Raw genomic sequence first — 26,691 nt, forward strand, 5'->3', positions numbered from 1 at the left:
ATCTGAATCCCAAAAACCTATGACTATGATACATTAAATAGCAAAGACGACTTTGCCCTAAAACATGCTAGGCAATCTTTCCATAGTGTCTTGGGAAGATCAGAAAGTCAGAGTACTCAAACACACAGAAGGATCTTAAAATAGTTTAGGCATGTCACTCACAGACCCCAGCCATTGAAGTAGAACCCATATACAAAGATGAGATCATTCAGGAAAGATTTATGGAGGAGCCCCTTGACAACAGAAGGAATCCCCAACATACATAGTAAAACCACAAGGTTCTGGAGAATGTTAAACAAAAACAATGTTAGCTCTGTTCCAGCTAGAGACAGAAAGAGGACAAAATAACAGAAGGTTCTTGTACTCTCCAAATACCATGGGCTGGAATCAGGCTAATGAAACTACTGAGCTGTGAACACATACTAAAGGAAGGATGATTCAAAGGACAGAGCCACGAGTCCACAAGTGTAGAATCCCATATCAAAGAGGCTTTTCCCCAGATACTGAAACCTAATTGAGCTTGCCAGGTTGGCTTTCAAAACTGCTTACCAGGAACTGGTAACTCCATTTTTCCTTCCACTTTCTCCCTTTCTGAATGAGAATGTTTGTTAACTTGTATCTTATTCCTGTCCCACCACTGTCTTTTGGGAGCAAATAACTTGTTTCTTCAATTACACAAGTCCACGGATGGATAGGATTTGTGCCTTAGGACAAATCATACCCAGAACCTCACCCATGCCTAATTTAGATGATGAGATTTGAACTTTTGAGCTGATAGGATTTAGAAGAGATTTTTAAACTTTGAGTTGATAATGTAATGGGTTTATACTTTGAGAATGTTGGGATGGGGTGAATGTATTTTACATGTGGGACAGACATGAAGTTCTAGGGGCTGGAGGAAGGACAGTGGTATGCAGAATAATGGTACGCTCAAAGATTTCTATGTCCTTATTCCAAATTCCTGTGAATATGTCACATTACCCAGAAAAAGTGACTTTGCATATATGACTCAATTAAGGATCCTGAGATAGTAAGATTATCCTCGCTTATCTGGGCAGGCCCAATATAATCACAGGGGTCCTCATGGAAAAGGAGTCAGAGTCAGAGAAAGATCTATGATGACAGAAAAAGAGGCTGAATCACCACTGGGCAAGAAGCCAAGGAATACTGGCCGACTCTAGAAGCTAAGAAAGGTGGGGAGGGCTCTCTCCTAGAACCTCCAGAAGGATCTCAGCAAAGCAGACACCTTAATTTTAGCCCACTGAGAAGGATTTTTGAACTGACCTCCAGAACTCTAAGATAATGTATCTGTGCCACGCTACATTGCTAAGTTCATGACAATTTGTTACAGTAGCTCTAGAAAAAGAATATGAATACTTTGAAAAACTTCATATAAACAGATACATTTAACTAAAAGATTAACAGAGACATGAAGGGAAAAAACTGTTTCACAAAGTCATAGTAGTAATCTATAAAGTATTAAATGCTAAAATTTACAAAGCATAGAAAAAATTTTTAATAAGGCCTTAATATTGCTTAGATTTTCCTATCTCCAATGAAATATTTAATAACAGTGATAGGAATAATTAACAAGAATAATAATATCATCAGNTTTTCTGATTTCATTCACTTGCCTAACATCACTGTTTTTTTTTTAAATAGACGATTGGTTACATTTGGGTTCAGATTCTAGTTCCACAACTAACTAGGAAAATCTTGAGCAAATTAATTGGCCTTCTCCAAGGACCAGTTTCTTGATCTGCAAAATGGAATTCATGATACCCACCTCAGAAGATTATTGCGAGAATTAAACAGAGATAACGAAGGCTTAAGTACTACTTCGTGCAAACCCCCACACGAAGTGTTTGATAAACAGTTGTGGTGGTGGGCGATGGTGGCGACAATAATTATAACCAGCTGCGGAGATGGGAAACTCTCCTGTAGGTGATAATTCTAAAAATATCCAAATAAAGCATGTGTTGAAATCATCCCTTTCAAAACATCGTCGGGCAGATTTCAGATGTGGCCAAGAAGAGTTACTGAGCACAGAGTGGGATCTTTGTGCACACTGGAACATCCTCGGTGGCTGGATTGGGTGCTAGCACCCTCTGCAGCACGAAACTGCTATCTGAGCACAGATCCTGTGCAGCGATAAGATATTTTAAATAAACGAAAACACGTCAACAATGACTCGGGAAACTAGTTTTTTTTTTGTTTACAAATAGTTTATTGTCAAATTAGTTTCCACATAACACCCAGTGCTCATCCCCACAAGTGCCCTCCTTCATGCCCATCCCCCCTCCCCCTACATCCATCAGTCCTCAGTTTTTGTCAGCATTCAAGAGTCTCTCATGGTTTGCCTCTCTCCCTTTCCCCCACCATTTCCCCCCTTCTTCTCCCCCTTGTTCCTCAGTTAAGTTCCTCCTAATCCTCCTATACGTGCAAATATGATATTTGTCCTTCTCTGCCTGACTTATTTCGCTCAGCACACAAACTACCAGTTTTAATAGAAAGTCTAACTCTTCTCTCCTGCCTTGGTAAGTTAAGCATTTTGAAAGAACGTCATAACTATTTAATGGCTAACAAGGATTCATGGCCACAATTCTAATTCCTAATTACAACACTGTCATGAAGGAGGTAGGCTAAAAATACCAAGATCTTGGGAATTACACTGTAAATTTTCTTTTAACATTTATTTTTGAAAGAGAAACAGAGTGTTAGCAAGAGAAGGGCAGAGAGAGAGAGGGAGACACAGAATCCAAATCAGGCTCCAGGCTCTGAGCTGTCAGCGCAGATCCCGATGTGGGGCTTGAACTCACAAACCATGAGATCATGACCTGAGCTGAAGTTGGATGCTTAACCAACTGAGCTACCCAGGCGCCCTAGGAATTACATAATTGATTCTAGCAATCTATAAATTGATTATAGCAATTTTTGTAAACTAAGCTGTTATGTAAAGCATTTTTTGAATATAAAATAGAGTATAAAACCAGTGGAGCTTTTGGTAGATTTGGAGAGTCTAAAAACATTGTTGATTTTCCCTCAAGATTTCTGCCAAACAACTGGGAATGTGCAAGGCAAGAAGGTAAAAAGTAAGTTATGGTTTATAAAAGTCACCATTGGGGGGTGGTAATGATAGGAAGGAGCCACAAGGGGAAGCTTCTGGGATACTGACAATGTGTGATACATTCTCCCTGGGCAATAAAGACATCCTGGGTTCCAAAGACTTCTCATCCTCCTGAGAATGTTTCTCATGACAATGACAGAAATACAGTAAGACAAAAGAAAACACTCAAGGTCCATTTAAAGAAAAAAAAGATTTTATTAAGCAATCGCTATGCCCAATGTGGGGCTCGAACTCATAACCCTGAGATCAAGATTTGCACCTTCCACCAACTAAGCCAGGTTGGTGCCCCTCAAGGTCGTTTTTTTAATGGCATACTATCTTTCCCTTTTGACTCATTCTATTTGATCATATAATATAATTATACCCCAAATAAACAGGAAGGTAAATATATATAACTGTAAAGTCACATGGAAAGTGGATTTAGAAATCGGTAAAGAACTAGGGCCAAATCTACCACACAGTCAGACTCTGGTTCAATCTATGTGGATAATAAAGTCTACTTCAATTTAGTGTTAGAAATAGGGATATTTTTTTGAACTTACACTGGCAATAAAATTTATTTCACAATACTATATATTATAAAATACTATATATAGTATTTCACAATACTATATATATAATATATAAATATATGTATTTTTTCACAATATTATATATTTATACTATATAAAATTGAAGCTGCTCAATTTAAATCTAATATATTATTATAAATAATTGGCAATTAGTTATATATAAATCATAATTCACCCACATCTTGGATTCACACAGATGCAAATTCTGTCTTGCAATCTCATTTAACTGACCCACACTCTCCCAAGTCTGCAAAAAGATGGTCAGAATTACCTATAAAAAAGGATCTACATGGGGTGCCTGGGTGGCTCAGTTGGTTAAGCGTCCGACTTCAGCTCAAGTCATGATCTCACGGTTCGTTGGTTCAAGCCCCGCGTCAGGTTCTGTGCTGACAGCTAGTTCAGAGCCTAGAGCCTGCTTCAGATTCTGTGTCTCCCTCCCTCTCTGAACCTCCTCTGCTCACGCTGTCTCTCTCTCTCTCTCTCAGAAATAAATGAAAACATTAAAAAAGTATCTATGGGTTCCAGACAAATTGTAAATTGATAAAATAAATGAAAACAAATTACTCAGCTGTCTTAAGAACAAATGTCTCCCTTAAGTTAAGCTATTAGGCTCAAGCTCAAGAAATGACAAATTCTCCAGATGGAGGAAACAACCATGTTTTACACATTCCTTTTCAAGCATATTCCAAAGAGAAGGAAAGAAATTTGCTGACTTTATTCCAAATTAAAATGAACATAATTCAAAAAACCATTGATACCCAAATACTGTATTATTCAAAATTTATGCATATAAATTTGAAAACATAGATGAGATGGACAAAATCCTTGAAAAATATAAACTATCAAAGCTTACTTAAAAAGAAATAGATAAACTGAATGGTCCTATATTGATTAAACTTGAATTTGTAGTTGAAAATGTTTCTATCAGAAAGGAAAAATAACAACCACCACCACCACCAACAACAACAATCAACCAAAAACCACTTTAAGCTCAGATAACTTAATGAGTGAATTCTAACACAAATTTAAGGGGGAAAAAAGTAAAACTCATTGTATATACTATTGCAGGAAATAAAGTAAGGAAGAGAAATGTGTCCAATTCATTCTTTGAGGCCAGTATTACAGATACTAAACTAGATAAAGACATTACAAGACAAAACAGATAAATGCAGACCAGTATCTCTTATAAAACAAAAATCTTTAATAAAATATTGGCTAATAAAATCCAGCAACATATAAAAGTATTATACATCACACCACATGAGGTTCAGCCCAAAAATCCAAAACTGCTTCAACATTCAAAAATCAATGTAACTCACCATATAATAAGAAACACTATATGATCATATCAATTGACATAGAAAAAGCCTTCTATGAAATTCAACATCCATATGTGATAAGAACTATCAGCAAACTAGAAATAGACGAAACTGCTTTAACCTAATGAAGGCTATATATTTACACCTACAGCTTATGAAAGAAATTGAAGACCACAAAAACAAATGGAAAGAAATTCCATACTCATGGATTGGAAGAATATTATTAAAATGTCAGTGCTACCCAAAGCAATCTATAGATTCAACACAATCCCTGTCAAAATTTTGACAGCATTTTTCAAAGAACTAGAACAAATAATCCTAAGATTTGTATGGAACCACAAAAGACTTCAAAAAGCCAAAGTCATCTTGAGAAAGAAGAACAAAGCCAGAAGTATCACAATCCCAGATTTCAAGATATACTACAAAGTTGTAATAATCAAAACAGTATGGTACTGACACAAAAAAAATGACATACAGATTAGTAGAACAGGATAAAGAGCCCAAAATTAAACCTATGCCTGTATGGTCAATTAATCTACAACAAAGGAGGCAAGAATAATCAATGGAGGAAAGACAGTCACTTCAATAACTGGTGCTGGGAAAACCGGACAGCTACATGCAGAAGAATGAAAACTGAACCATTTTCTTACATCATACAGAAAAACAAACTCAAAATGGGTTACAGACCTAAATGTAAAACCTGAAACTATAAAAATCCTAGAAGAAACATAGGCAGTAATTTCTTGGACTTGAATAAACATTTTTCCAAAGAAGACATAAAGATGGCCAACAGACACATGAAAAGATGCTTAACATCACTAATCATCAGGGAAATGCAAATCAAAATCACAAGTAGATATCACCTGACACTTTTGAGAATGGCTATAATCAAAAAGACAGGAAATAACAAATGTTGGCAGGGATATGGAGAAAAAAAAACTCTCGTGTGTGTGTGTGTGGGCATGCACACGCACAAAAATGGATGAGGTCTTGCCATTTGCAACCACATGGATGAACCTAGAGGGTGCTATGCTAAGTGAAATAAATCAGAGAAAGACAAATACAATATGATTTCACTTACATGTGGAATCTAAAAAACAAAACAAAACAAACAAAAAGCAGAAACACTCATAAATACAGAAAACTAAGTTGTAAGAAGGAAGAGAAGAGGGATGGGCAAAATGGGTGAGGAGGAGTGGGGATACAGGCTTCCCATTAAGGAATAAGGAAGTCATGGGATAAAAAGTAGAGCATAGGGGTGCTTGGGTGGCTCAGCTAATTAAGTGTCCAACTTTAATCTTGGCTCAGGTCTTGTTCTCAGGATCATGAGTTCAAGCCCCACATTGGGCTCCATGGTGGTCATGCAGCCTATTTAAAAATAAAAGGTACAGCCTAAAGGAATATAGTCAATAGTACTGGAATCATGTTGTATGGTGACAGAGGATAGCAATGCTTGCAGTGAGCATAGCATATAGACTTTTCACATCAATATGTTGTACATTCAAAGCTAATGTTCATTATGTGTCAACTCCACCTCAATTAAAAAAAAGAAAGAAAAAAGAAAAAAGTGCTACAGTTAAATCATAATTAATGGTCAGAAACTAAAAGTTTTCCCACTAAGATCTGGAACAAGGTAATAATATCTTCTAGCACCACTTTTATTTAACATCATATTATAAGTTCTGGTTAGGGCAATAGGCAGGTAAAAGAAATAAAAGTGTATTGATGGAAAGTCAATATATCTTTCTTTTCAGACAACATGATTGCCAATGTAAAATATTCTAAGAATTTACCAAAAAACTCATAAAACTGGTAAATAAGTTTATTTATTTTTATTTATTTATTTTTTAAAATTTATTTCTAGGAGAGAGAGAGACAGAGTGAGCAGGGGAGGGTCAGAGAGAGAGGGGGACAGACTCTGAAATAGGCTCCAGGCTCTGAGCTGGCAGTCAGCACAGAGCCCAACGCGGGGCTCGAACCCACGAACCACGAGATCATGACTTAAGCGAAAGTCGGACGCTTAACCGACTAAGCCACCCAGGCACCCCTAAAACTGGTAAGTAAGTTTAGTAGTCACAGGACACAAGATCAACATACTTAAGTCCAGCACATTACTTTATACTAGCAATGAAATTTAAAATCTGAAAATATTTTAAAATATAAATTAGTACCAAAAAATCATTTAGGTAAAGTCTAATAAAACAAGTGTAAGATCTGTAGGTGAAAACTACAAAACATGGAGAGGAAAAAAAAAGATCTAAATGAATTGAGGGATGCACCATGTTCATAAATCGGAAGATTCAATATTGTTAAGATGCATATCCTTTCCAGTCTGATATATACATTCAACACAATTCGATCAAAATCCTAGTACACTTTTTTATAACAATAAGATGATTCTAAACTGATTGATATGGAAAAAAGGGAACTAGAGTGGCCAGGCAATTCTGAAAAAGAACAAAGTTGGAGGACTCATTACAAGATTTTAATATTGTAAAGCTTCAGTAATCAAAACTATGAATTGGTGAAAGAATCAATCCATAAATCAACAGAACAGAAAGCCTACAAACAGAATGACACAAATACAGTAAACTAAATTTTTTTATTATTTATTTATTGAGAGACAGAGCACAAGTGGGGGAAGGACAGAGAGAGGAGACACAGATCTGAAGCAGGTTCCAGGCTCTGAGCTGTCAGCAAGGGGACCAACATGGGGCTCAAACTTACCAACTGCGAGATCATGGCCTAAGCTCAAGTTGGGCTCTCAACTGACTGAGCCACCCAGGTGTCCCTACAGTAAGCTAATTTTAAACAAAGGGGCAAAGGTAACTCACTAGTAAAAAGAGAGCTTTGAGATCTCAACAAATGGTACTGAAACAAATGAATATGCATATGCAAAAATAAAACAACAACAAAAAACCCATATAAAACCAAAACTAAATCAAGACACACTTTAAACCTTAAAAAGTTAACTCAAAAGGAATTACATACCTAACTGTATAACACAGTAACAAAATTTTTCAAAAAACACAGGAGAAAATATGCATAACCATAGATCTGATTATGAATTTCTAGAAACACCAACAGCATGAACCATGAAAGAAAAAAAGTTGCTAGCAATGGATTTGAGCATAATTAGAAACATTTGCTCTGTGAAAGCCACTATTAAGGGAATGAAAAGACAGCCATAGACTGGACTTAGAGAAAGCATTTGAAAATCAAATCAAATATCTGATAAAGGACTTGTATCCAGAATATATATTGAATGATTTAAACTCAACAATAAGAAAACAAATAATCCGGGGCGCCTGAGTGGCTTAGTCGGTTAAGCGTCCGACTTTCGCTTAGGTCATGATCTCACGGTTCGTGGGTTCGAGCCCCGCGTCGGGCTCTGTGCTGACTGCCAGCTCAGAGCCTGGAGCCTATTTCAGAGTCTGTATCTCCCTCTCTCTCTGACCCTCCCCTGCTCACGTTCTCTCTCTCTCTCTCTCCTAGAAATAAATAAAAATATTTTAAAAAAAAACAAATAATCCAATTTAAAAATAGGCAAAAGATATGAACAGGTATTTCACCAAAGAACATATGACAGGTGGTCAATTAGCATATGAAAATATGACCAAAATCAAATGTCATTAGAGAAAGGCAAATTAAAAATCACACTAAACTATCACTACATACCTATTAAAATGGCTAAAATCCAAAAAATTGAAAATGATTACTGCTGGTGAGAATGTACAGCAAGAAGGACTCATTCACTCCTGGTGGGAATGTAAAATGATGCAGCCACTTTGGGAGAGGATTCGGCAGTACCTTGCAGATTTAAACATAGCTTTACCATACAATCCAGGAGTTATTCTCCAGAGTATTTACCTAATTGATTTGAAACTTACCTCCAGGCAACAACTTTCCATGCGAATGTTTATAATAGCTTTTTCATAATTGCCTCAAACCAGAAGCACCCAAGATATCCTTTATAAATGAGTAGATTAACAAACTGTGGTATATCCATAAAACAGAGTATTGTTACCTGATAAAAAGTAATGGAGTATCAAGCCGTGTAAAAACATAGCTGAGTACTTATCAACAATGATGAGATGTTATCTCACCTCATCGTTTGCAGATACGACATACACTGAGTAAGCTGTGCCTATACATGAAAAGTAAGGTGTTAAGACTAAGGCAACCATTGTTCTCGGGCAGAAATGACAGTGTGATGACAGCAGAGTAACATTTCTAAGTTACTGATGGGGGAAAAAAAAACTTCAAAAACTTTTTTCAAAAATTCAAAAACAAAGAATCCAGGGGCACCCGGTTGGCTTAGTAGTGCTTTTGACTCTTGATCTCAGGGTTTTGAGTTCAAGCTCCACATTGGGCATGAAGCCTTTTTAATGAAAACGTTAAAAAAAACAACAACACTAAAACAAAGAATTCATAACCACAACTGTTGCTGGAAGTCTGACAGGCAGACAGAAGTGGTAACAGAAATGCAGACTTCATGAAGAGCACTGAAAGTGGAAACCACATGGCAAATATTCAAGATATTTTTCTTGTTATTTAAATCTCTCTTAAAGATAACAGATTAACAAAAATAGTAAGGTGTAGGTATAAAATTAAGATTGTATCTTGACAATTGAAGAAACATCAGGAAGAAATAACGTTATACTATTCTAAGATAGCTAAAGTGGTATAAACATCACTCTAAGGTTGACTATTATTAGTTAAAGGTGAATATAAACACCTTGCAGCAACCATTACATATCAAGAAGAACAGAGTGACAGCTAATAAGCCAACAAAAGAGATAGAATATAAGTTTTTAAAGATTCAATTACTCTCAAAGAAGGCAGAAAAAAGGACAAGAGGAGCAAAGATCAAATAGGACAAACTGCAAAATGATACTCACACTTAACTGTATCAAGAATCACTCAAAATATAAACTGTCTACATACCCCAATGAAAAGATATGGATTTTAAATTGGATAAAAAAGCAGGATTCACCTATATGCTGGCTACAAAGAAATATACTTTAAATATAAAGAAACAATTGGGTTAAAAGTTAAAATATACAGAGGCGCCTGGGTGGCTCAGTGGGTTAAGCTTCCGACTTCAGCTCAGGTCATGATCTCACAGTTTGTGAGTTTGAATCCCACATTGGGCTCTGTGCTGACAGCTCAGAGACTGGAGCCTGCTTCAGATTCTGTATCTCCCTCTCTCTCTCTAGCCCTCCCTTGCTCATGCTCTGTCTCTCTCTCTCTCTCAAAAATAAACATTAAAAAATGTTTTTTAAGTTAAAATATACAGAAAGATATACCATGCTAACACTAATCAAAAGAAGCTGGAGTAGCTCAATAAATGTTAGGCAATGTAAAGTGCAGAGCAAAGACTACTACCAGGGATTTTTAAAAAGTCATTTCATAACTATAAAGGAGTCAATTCATTAGAAAGAGACAACAATCTCAAATTTTTATGCACTTAAAAATAGATCTTCCAAATACACAAAGCAAAAGCTAATAGAATTCCAAGGAGAGACAGATCCACAATTATACTTTCAATTTCAATTTCCTTTTCTCACTAACTGATAGAATGGGTAGATGAAAAATCAACATGGATACAGAAGCTTCGCATCACACATATGACACTGCAGGAAATCCACCTTATGGCAGCAGAAGACACGTTTACAGAACACACTCCTCTCATGGATACATTCCATCTTATCTGAAGCTATATATTGAGAAGTAAAAACCTAGACAAAAGAATAAAAGCTCCACTGCCCATCTCTCCTACACAAAACACTCCTTTTGCAAGGAATTAGTACAAACAGTGCTTAATATACAGAGAACTTGCCAAAATGCAGATTCTGAAGAAATAGTCTGCAACAAAGCCAAAGACTGCATTTCTGACAAGTCCTGGTGTTCCTAGTGATGTTGACAATACAGAACCATGGGGTGTGCCCTTAAAGTGGCAAGGGACTAGAAGATGGGAACAAAGTGAGTAAAGGAAGCTAGGATCTCCTTAGTTTTTCCTGCTTCTTCAAAGTCAATGACAGATTAAAAAAAACATAGCACTTTTTTTAGTGATTCTAATGTGGTTAGTCACGGTACAAAGCATACAATATTCATTAGTTCATTTAATCTTCAAAATAGCTTTCTGAAGTAAATACTATAATTATTTTAATTTTTCAGAGATGGAACTTGAAGTTTTTAGAGGTCGGTCATTTACACACAACCCAGGGCGATCTAACTACCTGGCTTAGCAAAGCTAAGGTGTTCTAAGCACTAAATGAGATCCATGAAAATTTTCTTTTCCCAACATTTCACCTTAAATCACATCAATTCCAGATTTCTATTTGTTTTGAGTCTCACCTCCCCTTCCTCACTGGAAAGACCTAAGCATAATTACAAAACTGAGCAAAGAACTTTCGCAAATACCATTAGACAACCAAACTGGCAAGTTATTACTGTAAATAGATGCCATTCAACATTTTCTGGCTACTTTTCTGTTGTGTTTAAAAGAGACGTTTAATATTTTAACTTAAAAAACGTATAATTAATTGATACAAAATTAAAGGAAAGAGAGCTGAAAATGCTAGTCGTCATGGTGATATCAAATTAGACCTACTTGCATCCAGGTTGCTCCTCAAGCCATGTAAAATGGTGACCTGGGAAGAAATGAATGGGACATATACTGATGGTATACATATATACGTATATTCAGAAGGAAGCAGTATTCTGAATCTTCCAAAATGTTTTATAAAGCACATGTATTATTTTTAAAATCAGGAAAAAATAAGGTAGACATCTGTAATTGAATGAGGCATAAGTATGCCCTTGGCTCTCCCTATTTCCTCAAATACCAGCACCAGTCATAGAGTTGAGGAAGAATTAACGGATACATATTTGCGACTATCCCCGGATGCTAGAAAATTCTAAAAGTACTGTCCTAGCTAATGATGAAAAAATACAGAAAATTTATGCAGTGAGAAATCAAATGTGTTAAAGTTTCCTTGAACAGGTGCCCCAAGAGTCCCTGCAGCTTTTGTCATCTCTAAAAGGGAGGGGGTGATGGTGTTCCCCCAGCCACAAAGGAGAAAATAAGTATAAACAAATACGTAATGTCTTCCCAACTACCTGGCACTTTATGGAAAATGCCCAAATTTTCAACTTTACAAGAATCTACCAAAAACCTGTCCAAAGCCAAAATTTCAAATTATCTTATCCTCTAAGTCAGGGGTTGGAAACCAATCACATGGCACTTAAAACAAACCTCTTTTGATGCCTTGAAGACAGGAGAAGTTCTACTACTTGTCAGATTAAATATCATGCCACTTAAAAGTAAATACACAGATGAAATTTTTACTTCAACATTAAACCTCTTTCCAGAAAAGAAATAAATGTGGACAAAGAGGAAAAGATAAAGGGTACGTTTTGGCAACAGGGAATGTATTTCTAGTTTTACAGCAAACTGCACCCAACTAAAAAAAAAATCTGTCACTGAAGAATGTAATCACAAATAGTTTTGTGAATAGCTGAAAATATTGCCTTGTTTATAATAAGTGAGGCTAGATTTTCAGAATTTTAAACAAATTTTCACATACGTCCGTCTAGCAACAATGAAGGCTATATTTCCCCTACACATCAGTGTATGATACTTCAATATGATACTTCAGAAGATCCCATCACCGTGAGAGGTACTCTCAGATTATTTAAGAAATGGTATAGAAAATTCATGAAAAAGTTGGCTTCATAAAATTCATAACAGTGAATAAATAGACTATGAAACTTCACGTCTATTGTAGTTTCTTCACAATACTTTTGGTATTTCTTCCCTGACAATCCCCGAAAGAACAGAAGTCCTTGCAAAAATCTCAGTTGCCTCTTGACCTGTTAAGCTAAATAACATTTCTATGCAAAAAATCCTTTTATGCTGTATCAGTTTCATGCTATATCAGTTCTAATATATTTTTAACAAGTAATCTGGGGCAAGAATTCTCTTAAAGCTGCTTCTCTATCCTATCTTGCCAGATTGCCAACCTTGCATTTTGAACTTTGCAAAGTCAGCTCTGCCATAGCAGGTCCACTAAGAGTCAATAGCAAAATGCTGCTGCGAGCTGTCAGAACACAAGAAAAGAAGGGGCTCCAAAAGAACAAAAAGTGGCGGTACCTGCATAGTGGGCACCAAAAAGACCTGAATCAACCCTCAAAACAATTCTTTGGTTTATTGCTGATTTAAAATTTTCCAGCCACCTGATTGACAACAGTCACAAAAGCATCCACAAATGCTGCAGAAACAAAAGCTGATGGTACACATAGTCCAAAAGGAAAGGTTTTTTTTTTTTTTTTCATAAAACCTATCCTTCTCTATTAGTTCTGTTACCTCAATGAGATGCTCTTCACCTTCTGTCCTGTACCCTTCCCCATCAAAGTGACTCATTTTTTCCACACTGAACGTTTCCATTAGATGCCCAAAAGCATTAATAGCAGTTTCCACCATAGGTATTATAATCCAGGTTAAGAAACTAAAGGAACAACATTGAAGAGAATACTTTCAGAGCTAACTCTGTGGTCTGATATATTCAAAGGCACTGAAAAACGTGCATCTCAAAATCAACACTGAAGCAGAATTCTAAATATTCCTAAGCAACAAGATCTTTACTAATACTCATCTCCTCAGTCAAGACAACAAAACTAACCCTAGTCAGGTAGATAGCTATTTGTAATGAAGAAAGCATTTTAGAAGAGAGAACCAGATTATAACATTTAATCCTGAAAGTTTTATTTCATAAACCTATTTATATGGAGACAGACTCTGTATCTAAAAGTGCAGACTTTTTTAAAATTTCCTTCACCATTTGGGGGATGGAAAAGCATCCCTGATTTGTATATTAAAGCACAAGCATCTGTCCTACTGATGATATTCTAGGGAAGCACATTAGCATAAAATTTAACGATGTCAAATAAGTGGATGTGAAATAGGGACTGCGTAAAGACACTATTTCCAAGGCTGACAGAAACATCACTGTTTAGAAATGCAAATGAAACCATTATGTTCAATAATTATATGAAAATATGAACAGTTCAGCATGTTTTCCAGCCCTGATGGCGGTTAATGGGATGTACGCTTATGTAAATAACTACTATTAAAGCTAATGCTGAAAAAAACTAATAAATTCATACTAAAGCAACTGATTTAGTATGCTTTTAAACCCCAGCAGTGCTCACTTATTAGAAAAGAGTGCATTATTATGTTTAGAACTCATTACTGCTACAAGTCACTGCAACTCCATCAATTACCATGCATTAATGAAAATGGGACACATACAAAAAAAAATTATTGCCTCTCAGCAGTTTTCTTTAAAGACAAAATCTAGGGGTATTACCATCATGGGGCCTTGTAGGGAACTTATCCACACACTAATCTTTATTACTGAAACAGTACTCCCAACTTCACCACCCTAGGGTATTTTGATCATAAGAAGAGCTAACCTTTATGTAAAAATATCAATGTTTTAAAAGATTGATCATTGAACATCAATACAAAATTTTTTAATATTTAAATTGTGGCACATGGTCCATTTTTTTTCACATGGTCCATTTTTTTAAGGGAGGCTAAGATATGAAAATACACAGGGTTAGTCATACCAGTAGAGTGGGCAGATGGTTTCATTCCATGATGCTCTCTGATCGAGCAGATAAATCAGTTCTACATTTATGCCTCAGTGAATTCTGTGGAACTAAGGTATTGGATTTTTAAGGACAAACCTAAAATTTCCTTTTTTGGCCACAAGATGGGACTTTCTTGCTGTATATTAAGTATTTAGTACACAAATTAAGAATCGGAAAAGCCTTGTAGTTTAAAACTCAAGTTTAGCTAGCACCTAATAGCAAGTAAATGCTGATGGGGCAGGAATACAAATATGGAAATGCCTTTGCTCTCACTCTACTTGTGTCAACTTTCACAGTTTACTCTGTTTCTTTAACATATGTAACTAGAGTGATCCTTCATCCCTTTCTAGCATCCAGAAAAACACAAAAACACTTCGGTACCTCCTAAATGTGAAAATATTTGCTAAATCTCAGACACAGTCTTGTTATATACAGTGAGTATATGTTTATTTCAAAAGTGTAGCAGTCACATCAGTCCAAACAGTTGTGGTTTCAGCTCTCACATGTTTATTCAGCTCCTAAGATTTTACTACAATTTAGCTATAGTATCACCAGGTGGGGGTAGAGTGCTGTGACTGTGCTGCTCCAGCAATAAAGTAGAAGTTTTCTCTCAAGAGTCTGAGGCAGTAACTCAGGCATAACAACTCATTCATGGAACCATTATGTTTTGAGTACATACTGAGTACAAGGTACTGTCCTAGATTCTCAGTGTACAATAGTGCACAAGACAGGGGCACCTGGGTGCCTCAGTTGGTTGACTGTCTGACTCTTGATTTTGTCTCTGGTCATGATCCCAGGATCATGGGATTGAGCCCCATGTTGGGCTCCATGCTTAGCATGGAGCCTGCTTAGGATTCTTTCTCTCTCTCTCTCTCTCTCTCTTTCTCTCTCTCTCTCTCTCCCTCTTTCCCCCTGCCTCCTCTCTCTCACAAATAAAAAAAAAATAAAATAGTGCACAAGACAGAAATGATGTCCCATAAGGGAAATAGAAAATACATACACATATAACAGATTGTTCAAGACTATTATTCAAGTTGTGAATAATCAATGCTGATTCACAACTAAAAAAAGAAAATAACCTCTTAGCAAACTAGGAAGAAACCAAAAATTACTCCTTGTGGTAAAAGGTATTTATTAAAAACCTATTGCTAATATCAATCTTAAGGATGAAATACATATTTTCCCCCTAAGATATAACAGAAAGCAAGAATGTTCTTGGTCATCACTTCTATTAAATCCCTAACTGGAGGTACTGCAATAAAACAAGAAAAAGAATAAAAGGCATTAAGATTAGAAAGAACCAAAATTGTTTTTATTTGCAGATGCCATAATTATTTGAATAAAAAAAACCCTAAGGAATCTGTAAAACACTATTAAAATTAACAAGTGACAATTTAACAAGGTCAAAGATAAAATATCGATATACAAAAATCAATTGTATTTCTAAACTCAGCAATTGAAAATTGAAATTAAAACTAAATTGAGTACAAACTTTTCAAAATTAGAGGACTCCTTCATGCTGACTAGAATGCGTACACGAGAAAGAAAGCTTAGAACACCAAGTTAACAAGTATGGCTTCCTAAAACCTATGGAGTTGGTATACCTGTCTAAAATTGCCTAAACTCAGATGTTCTTTTACATGAAAAATAAATAAATATATATCTTGTTTTGATTACTGTCATTTTGGCATTTTTTTAAATGTTTATTCATTTTTTTTAGATAGAGTGTGAGTAGGGGAAGGGCAGAGAGAGAGGGAGAAACAGAATCTGAAGCAGGCTCCAGGCTCTGAGCTGCAGGAACAGAGCTCAACCCAGGGCTCTAACTCAGGAACAGCAAGATCATGATGCTTATCGACTGAGCCACACAGGCACCCCTGGTATTTAAAAACTTTTTAATGTTTATTTAGTTTTGAGAGACAGGGGAAGAGAAAGAGAGTGAGAGAGAGAGGGAAAGAGAATAAGCAGGGGAGGGTTAGAGAGAGAGGGAAGCAGAGAATCTGAAGCAGATTCCAAGCTCTGAGCCGTCAGCACAGAGCCCGACACGAGGCTCAAACCCACCAACTGCAAGATCATGATCTGAGCGGAAGTCAGACGCTTAACCAACTGAGCCACCCAGGCGCCCCTGGCATTTTCTTTTATACACGAAAAAGCTTAATCCTGACCCAGGTTCATAAAACATCCTTAAGTATGCTCCATCCACTCCTAGCCTTTTCAGCTTTGCTTCTGATTTCTTTTCCTTAAGATCTCTTCTATGCCCTGGAGATCCCTTAGCTATTCCTACCTGATTTCTCTTGGCACTAAGCTTTCTTAAAAGTGTTTTAAAATTTTTAATGGATGTTCCCTCACATAGCCAAAAACATTTTGCTTCAAAAAATATATCGTCTCTTCAAAAATTAGAAACCTATTTACTCTCTGGGCAACAGAAGTTTGAATAAGGACTCTGAAAGGAGAAAAAAATCTTCAAATAGAAAATAATATCTGAAATAAAAGTATTTGAAAGATTTATCAACTATGGCTTTATATCCATTTTATATGTTGTTAGCTTTTTCAGGGTAAGAAAATATTTTTGTAGACTTTATATTTTTATAGACATTTACAGTTTTGAAAAAAAGTTGCATATTTCAGCTCATTTGATCACTTCATGTCATAAATGGTCCAGATATTGTTCACGTTATATCTGATGAAATTCAGACTTGCAGAGGTTTATCCAAGGCCAAACAACTACTTTAAGACAAAATTCAGTCAAGATTTCAAATTGTAGGACTCTAGTGGTCTTTCCAAAATACTACAGTGTTCCTGATACACACATTGAGATAAGTCATATTTGAGACTTCCAGTCTCTGAGAGTTTACAAAAAGGACTTTTCATATGATATATTTAAAGGATAAAAAACTGCCTTAGGCGCATAAAGCACTTCTCTACCATCTCAACTGACTCAATAGTCCCATAGGAAGAATATGCTGTGATATCGCCCAATGGTTAATCCTTACCATCTTATCTACAGGGAGATCTATTTCAGATACTCTGTTAACTTCTGATCATTACATAACTACAAAATATTCAGTGCTATTACTTCTGAAAACTTAGAGCTTGGAAATGCAGAATCTTAGGCATAACTATCAAAATAAAAAGGAAATGTTATTGTATAAGTCTCTAACTGAAGTGAGGATATTTCCATCTGAATCATTTAAGCATTCATAAATGAAGGCCACACTAAAGTTAAAAACTCTAAGACAAATTTGCTACTCTTTAATAATAAAGTCATTAATTACATTCTTCAAGTCTAACGCAATTACAAGCTGTAGTAGGGCAAATGGATCTAGCTGACAAGATTACATCAGAATAGTGCTTTAAAGATCAGTAATGTGAAAGACTAAACAAAATAAGTAACTCTCTCAAATAATCATTATTATGAGATTGATTTATTCAAAGTCTATTCTTCATTCAAGAACTACTGAAACTTCCCAAAGTAATTTTAAATGATGCTAGATTTAGTACTGTTCATCCAGTATAGAACTTTCATCGAAAAAACCTTTTTAATTAAAGAGATGTAAAAAAAAAAAATTAATAATTCGGTCTGCTGAGCTTATGTACCTATAGGCATCAAAAACAAATGAATCCCTTAGCCTCAAGGGCAGTTTTTGAAGCCCCAGTGTATACCTGCCTGAATCTTAGTGTTACTCACTCTAAAGCAACAAAGAAGTTGCTCTCCAGGGATCCTAAGGCTCTACATCTGGAACCTTCAGCATGCCAAAGAAATAAAAACACCATCAAAATCAAACTGGGAAAATAAAGCTTTTGTTTCACTATAAAATGGGTATACTAAAGATACTAAAAGGATCTCAGACAATAATAGAGAAATCCCTAAACTCAAAGTTCACTAAAAAAGAATACAATATTTTAAAAAGTATTTTTCAAAGTGCATTAACACCCAATCAAGAGAATAAAAATAAGGGAGAATGATTAGAGAATGAGATCTGAAAACACAAGAATGTTTAGAAACACTACTCTTGTACAAATACACTGAAAGGGCTTTTACATTCTACTTTGTAGAATACAGAATAAAAATACCAAAGAACTAAGTACCTGTTAAATACTGTCTAGATCTGCTAAGGCTGGTGTAACAAAATACCACAGACCAAGTGGCTTAAACAATAGGGCTTTACTTGCTCACAGTTTGAGAGTCTGGCAAGTCCAATAAGGCCCTGCAGGATTTGGTTTTTGGTGACAGTTCTCTTCTTGGCCACCTTCTTGCTTGTCCTCATAAGGTGCATGGTGGGAAGTGAGGGGGGCAGAGAGAGAGAGAGAGAGAGAGAGAGAGAGAGAGAGTTCTCTCCTCCTCTTCTTATAAGGCCATAGTCCTATTGGGTCAGGCCTAACCCTTATGACCTCACTTAACTCTAATTTAAAACCCCATCTCCAGACACGGTCCCATTGAAGGGGTTAAGACTTACATATATGAATGTTGGAGGGACACAGTTCTGTCCACAACAAGCAATAAAATAAATACCTACATAAACAAATGAACCTTGCTAAACCCAGAATAGAGGGCAAAGAGACTGAAAAGCACAATATCATATCTCAATACCCCAAAGCATGTAAATTTAGCAGTTGGATAAATTTATCAGAATTTAAGACTTGTTTCATTTTCACAGAACTAAAAATCAGAAAAAGTACTATAAGGTGGAAAACAGGTCTTAATCATTTGCTAGCACATTTGTTTTAACTCATAAATATGCTCAAACTTCTCTTCCAGCCTTAAAACAAACTAAAAAAAATCCCTTCAAATTTAGTTACCCCTTTAGCTAGACAACCTCTCCTTTTCTTCACAACCTTCACTTTCTCACCCCTACTCAGACTTTAGTCTTAGACTTAAAGCCATTGTAAACCACCTTATTCCCATAAAATGACATTGAATGCTCTGGCATTCAATTACTCGTATAAAGTCACAGAGGTATAAAGTAGCTGATCCAAGATTCTGATCTAAGCTTTCTTATTCAAAATCTAGGAGCGCTGCAAGAACACTGCAGTTGCTCAAAGGACCATAAGATACACGAGTTAGGGCAGTTAGTACAGGTATGAATTCTTAAAGAATTCTAAAAGCCAAATACTATTAAAAAATTATCAGAGCAAATGTCTTAAAGAGTTATTAAAGAAGAAAAAGAGTAAAAGGAACAATGACATAGAAATAGAAATAAGTGAAATATGCAGGAAAAACCAATGAGTCTCTCCTAATATGTACGGACCACACAAGGAAGGGAGTCATAAAAATGAAGGTCACATATGTTATGTGGTATCGGTAACTAAGTATTTAAATGCTGAAATTAAGAATATGCATTTGATATTTTGGGCCCTGAGAAGCCATGGAAAGGGATTTTAAGGCAGGTGATGTAATAAAGACAGTCCTTCAGAAAGACTAGCCCAGAAGCAGTATGGGATGAAATTAGGCAAAGGGCTGGGGAACAGAGACAGAGACGAAAGGATTCTGAAGAGTAATGGAGGAGGCACCAGGAGGCCGTGAAGTGGCCAATAAAACAGCAAAAACAATGGGTCCAGAATTTCAGAAGGAAATGATAAAGGCTCTGTGACTGAAAAGCCAAGACACAGGAAAATCTCAGGAACATTCTACATGTCTGGGTTTCTGGATAATTTTAGGTTAAGTACCAAAAACAAAATTTAACCAACTTTGAATAACAACGCACTATAAAATATATTACAAATTTTTGTAAAACTGTGCCTTAACTGCAAAGTGGGCTAGAAAAGCAAGGCTTATTGATTTTTGTATCATTCAGTGCTGCAGAAAGGACTTGGTATAAGGGAAAGCCACTGGATGTCAAAAGGCAAATAACTGAAATGGGCTGTTTCACTGACCTCTCCAGATCAGTATCTTTACCTGTAAAATGAGAATAAGAGTATTTGCTTCACCTAACTTAACTGTGTTATTATGAAGGTTAAAAAGTATTCGAGAAAGTGCTCTGTAAATAACCAATATATAAAACTAAGATGTCTTACTAAAAGAAGTACTAGAAGTATTAAAAAGTAACAGGGGATGAAAACAATTTAACATTATTATTTCAATGCCTCATAATCATCACTATGAACGTTAACTACTGCCCTGCATTTAATATATGGAGGCCTTGAGATACATCGAGATGGAGTCCCCTATCAGCTTAAGGAGTCTCACCATAGCTCCAAACCTTACTTCTGTTCTGCTTCTAATCTGTACTGGATTTATAAACTAGACACCAGATAATCAGTTTATTATTATCCATATGACAGCTTCAGGAATTCTCATACAAGAAGAGTACATACAAAGCAGACCACAGCAGGTGACGAGTACTTCTTATTATTTTTATTCTTGGATGAGTTCCAGATAAGTGTAAATACAACTCACTACCACAGAGTAACTTAACACCTAAAGGCTTACTAGAATAAAATTAAGTATATGGATAAAATTTTATAATTTTTACATTTTCTGTAAACATTTATCCTCAATTCCTCTCTATATTCTACATTAATACCCAAGTATTTTTAAGAGAACAAAATACTCTTTAAAGAGCAGTTTAAGCAACAACAATGCTAATAATAATCAGTTCTTTGCTTAAGCATACTTATTTCTCTATAATACAAATAGAGTTATTTAATCTGTTATTATGATTCTAATTACATTCCAGGACAATATACAATAATAATGGTCTAAAACTTGTTAACTTTATACAGCATCACAGAGCAAATAAAATGGTCTCAAGAAGTACAACTTCCACAGTATTAGAGATAGTTATTAGATTAGTAAAATAATATTGTCTAGGGATTGTTAAATTGAATACACTGACTTTATCCAATATACAGAATATATTCTGTCATCATAGAATTTAATCTGTAAACATACACAACAAAAACCCACTATTTAGTGACAACAAAAAGGCCAAGATTCATCAGAGCTAATAAGGTATATGGCAACATACTTTAGCTATATTTGTATATGACACTGCCAAACATCAAAACACCCTCTACTCTGCTATAATCTTCATTTTAAGAATGTTAGAATTTTAATTCTCCCAAAATCATTTAGAAGACTAGAGAATTTCCTGCCTTCTCTTATGATGGGCCAGAAAAGTCAATTGAAAGGGAGAAACTTAACCTTTCTTTTGAAACTTACTTCCTTTCTCATTAAACTGCTTTCTACTACTATCCCTCCCTCCCCTCCCTCCCCTCCCTCTCCCTCCTCCCCTCCCTCCCCAATGGGCAGTACTGCAGCCCTATCTATGACAGAGCTTCCTGCGGTAAGCTTCCTATCCTTGGCAAGGTCCAACAGATCAGGCAGCAGACCATGCTACTCTGGCTCCTGCAGAGGAGATGCATAATGAAATAGGAAGCTTTGACTACCTCTCAAATATTACCATTATTCAAATGAGTGATTTCTTTTTAAGTAATTACATAAAATTCTTATGAATTTTCTCCAATCTTTTCAGCACACACATACTAAGACCTTTGGCTCATCCTAAAACATTCTTCAAAAAAGTTAAGGTTAGTTCTTTACAATTTTTTTCTTCTTACGGGGTCCCTGGCTGGCTCAGTTGGTTGGGCATCCAACTTCTGCTCAGGTTATGATTTCATGGTTCGTGGATTCAAGCCCCGTGTCGGGCTCTGTCCTAACAGCTCAGAACCTAGAGCCTGCTTGGGAAACTCTGTTTCCCTTTCTCTCTGCCCTTGCCCCACTTGCACTCTGTGGTGCGCTCTCTCTCTCTCATCCTCAAAAAAAAAAAAAAAAATTCTTTCTGAGCCTAAGTGTCCATCAACGGACGAATGGATCAAGAAGATGTGGTTTATCTATACGAAGGAATACTACATGGCAACGAGAAAGAATGAAATCTGGCCATGTGTAGCAATAGGGATGGACCTTGAGGGTGTCATGCTGAGCAAAAAAAATCAGGCAGAGAAGGATACATACCATATGTTTGCACGTATAGGAGGATTAGGAGGAACTTAACGGAGGAACATGGGGGAGAAGAAGGGGGGAAATAGTGGGGGAAAGGGAGAGAGGCAAACCATGAGAGACTCTTGAATGCTGAGAACAAACTGAGGACCTATGGGTGTGGGGGGGAGGGAGGATGGGAGATGGGCATGGAGGAGGGCACTTGTGGGGATGAGCACTGGGTGTTATATTGAAACCAACTTGACAATAAACTATCTGTTAAAAAAAAAAATTCTTTCTTCCTAGAGCAAGGTTTCTAAAATGATTACCCATACAAGGGGCTCAAGGATCTGAGCTATAAGGACCTCTAAAGACCTCTTCAATTTACTAAGTCCTAATCAGGACAGGAAGAGAAAACAATTTCTGTCTGGTTTCTGGGAGAGGAAAATCAAACCTGGTTTCCTTCCAGTGAGGACCCAACAGGTGTAGGTGGTACAAAGAGGTTACATCTTCCACAGACACTGGAGGTTAAAGGAGAGAGCAAATCACTGGCACTCTGCTAGTAGGCCTCGAAACAACCTTATCACTGCACAACCTGATGAAAGCCATATGAACCGCAGTGAAGGATAAAGAAATGAGAAGGCATTATTAGCTATCCACATATTATGGAAGAAAACAGAGACTCAGAACGAAGTTCAGTAGCTTTCCCAAGGTCAGGAAGCTAACCAGCACTAAAGGAGGATTTTGTCTCTAAAGCCACTGTGCTTTCTTTTCTATCACTTCCCTCACTACACCAGTTAATACAGAAAATATCAGACCTGACTTACCTTCTGTAAGCTTTTGATATCATCCTGACCTGAGACATATGTTCTGAAAGTAGTTAGCTCAAATATTAACCAACTTTTCTAACGGCTATATTCTCTGTGTCTTATAACCTGCTAACATGCTTCAGAACAACTCCTATTGGACATATTTCTCTCTAAATTTCAGATTTCTCTCTCCTTTCTACCCATTTAGCAAGGCAAAAATCTACTAAGTTCATAAGACTGCTTGACTTTGTAAATGGCATATTCATTTACATAGTTAAGTTCTCAGGAAATAAGCTTTGTTCAAAGACTGAAAATTACAAAAATTTTTGTGTTTTAGTAATAAATTTCTCTATTGACTCTAAGAACAAATCCTTCGAAAGCCTGGTCCAAATGCAAACATGTAACATATCTTTTCTCTTTTTCACTAAGGGACTGTCTGTATTCATATAGTGCAAAACATCAGGCTAATAGAACTTCCAAAACAAAACCCCATAAATTTAGTATAACACATCTTTAAAATTCCAAAAATCAGAATTCATTTAGTTCTTAACACAGAAACAATTATCTTATTTCCATGTATATGAAAGAGCCTGAATCATTCATTTATGATAGGTAAATGTAACTGTAGTTAAAATTATATTGTTTTAAATTATAATCTTGTTTTATGTTTCTAAGTTTTATAGGGTTTTATGTACTGTAAAATTGTCTATATTAACCTTTGACAGGTTTATGCTAGTAAAGGAGATGTGTATCTGACCAATCTACTCAAAATAAAAACCATGGGTGCCATTGTTTTTAAATCTTCCTTTCTCTCTTCTTTGACAAATTCTACAAACACCACCTTATCTTTTGGTGACTCAAAAAATCTCAAACCACTTATATTAACCAAACCATTTTGATTTTTGATAATGGTCTAACATTTGTTCCAACCTTCAGTCACAATAATAATAAAAGCTCAAGTCAAATCCTTTCATATCATATGTAAAATAGATCCAACTATGACATACGTCTAAATCTTTGACTTTATTTACATGTCTTTTCCTTTCCTTTTTAGCTTATAAGATAGATCAGAGGTCAGCAAACTTTTTTTTTAAGTTTATTTATTTATTTTGAGAGAGAGACAGAGACAGAGAGAGTGTGAGCAGGGGAGAGGCAGAGAGAGAGAGAAAGAGAATCCTCAGTAGGTTCTGCACTGACTCTGAGCTCAAACTCCGGAACTGCAAGATCATGACCTGAGCTGAAGTCAAGAGTCAGACACCCAACCGATTGAGCTACCCAGGTGCCCAAAAAACTTTTCTGTAGAGGAAGTAAATATTTTAGGCTACGCAGGCCACAGGGCCTTTGTTACACCTAGCCAGCTAGTAGCTGCAGCAACAAGAGCAGCCATACATGAAACACAAATGAATGGGCATGGCTGGATTTAGATGGCACCCTACTGGATTTGGCCCATGGCGGTAGTTTACTGACCGTGCGTGAAGTCATGGGAAAAATAGGAAAAACTGTGCTACTACAACCATCTGAGGTATCTTACTCCGTAGGCTGACAAAAGAAACCATTCATAGCCATGCTAACTTTAGATTTTAGCACTAAATCCATTAATCTTGACCCAAAGAGTCCTAAAATACAATATCCACCAAAATTAGATTTTACTTTTCAGAAAGCTACACATTTTGGTTAAGCATATTACCAGATAAATGAGTTCCTAAATGTGGCCAGGCTTTCAAACCTTCTTATCTTGTTTCTCTTTCTCACCTTATTTCCCCAACTCACCCCAATTCCACTGGACATAATACCATTTTTTTTTTGTCCCAGGAAGGTCAAGGCATCATCATTTCCTCCCTACTATACATAAAGCAGTTTCTATTGCCCTTATTTCTGTTACCAGATAGAGTTGGAGGCTGACTTCATGCCCAATTCCCCTTCTCCCTTGCTGCCTTTCACTTTAATGCTCACTCTCTCAGCCCTTCTTGCAGCTCAGCATGGCCATATAATAAAAGTTCAGGATAATAAATATCTCATGAAAGACTGCTGGCAGTGGGGAGGATGGGAGAGGAGCCAGGGGGAGTACCCTGAGAAGGATTTTACATTGTTTAAAACAAGGAACTAGAGTCACAACTGCCAGAATTCCTTCCTCCCTCCCTTTCTCCCTGCCTTGGGGTGACTTTGATTCCAGCATTAGAGCAACCATTCTGCAACCGGACATTCTGCAACCATGAGAAGAAGCTAAGGGAACTGTAGAGATCTGGTGCAGAAAACTTTAAGCCACCGAAACAATGCCAGAGGTCACTTATCTCCAGAGTGGTTACGTGGGAAAAAATAGACCCTGTAAAGTGAATTTTTGTTACAAATGAAAATATTCCCAATCAACCTTTTCTTGGAAGTCCTGAGTCACCTACTCCTTCCAGAAAGTGAAGGACCCAAAGTGGCTGAGCACAGTTTGTTATGAATTCTGACTAAATGGCACTACTTTAACCAGAGAGAGAAGTAGCAGGAAGAAAATCACAAAAGAGGGTCTAGCCTGAGTTGACAGTGTAGGTACAATACAGTCAATGAAGGAAAGAAAAGAGAAAAGCCAGGATGGTTATTCAAATGCTAAAGGAATACAGAAAATAAATAACTGGAAAAAGTACACGTTTAGATTGTGGGGAAATAAACTTTATAAATGCTCCACTCAGCAAATCAAATCTGAAAATTCTGATTAATTTCTAACCATGTATTTCTACTGTTTGAAAATAGAAGTTCAAAACTCATTTTTTACAGTTCCATTTTTGTGCTTTTCCCCAAGTGAATTAATTTATCTTCACACATCTATTTCCCTGGTATTCACAAGGGTATAGTTATTATCCATATATGATTATATTTGACACCTGAAGAGTCTTAGAAATAATTATTAATGATCAAGTTAATGATGATATTGACAGTAAGGGCACTGGTCCCTTCAAGCATTCATATTCTAGTTTAGCTGGCTGATACATCAGCCTAGTTTTAGGGGCAGTAACTTCCTTATTTATATACCAGCGCCACTGCAAAAACACCCAAAGATAAGTAATCACCCAGTCAAAAGAAACTTCAGAAATATGCTTATTCTACTCACATATCCCCTAAAGTACAATTCTTAAGTTAAAACAGCACTTCTTATTTTACTTTCTTACAAGTAATGCAACATATCACACACACACACACACACACACACACCTCTCTCCAGCTCTAAACAGTCTTCTGCTCCATGAGAATTTTGGTGGTTATGCTGCAGTGTAAACACCTATCAATTACAACACCTACAAATTAC

The 26,691-nt window shown here is 36.3% G+C and overlaps 1 protein-coding gene across 6 annotated transcripts in view; it reads right to left on the reverse strand.

The window, feature by feature from the left end:
• The window catches only part of KIAA1328 (KIAA1328 ortholog), a 332,193-nt gene that overhangs the window by 256,957 nt on the left and 48,545 nt on the right, over window positions 1–26,691 (reverse strand). The window lies entirely within an intron of this gene.

The sequence above is a fragment of the Hyaena hyaena genome, unplaced genomic scaffold, assembly GCF_003009895.1.
Source record: "Hyaena hyaena isolate Hyena2069 unplaced genomic scaffold, ASM300989v1 scaffold_150, whole genome shotgun sequence".
NCBI classification, from domain to species: domain Eukaryota; kingdom Metazoa; phylum Chordata; class Mammalia; order Carnivora; family Hyaenidae; genus Hyaena; species Hyaena hyaena.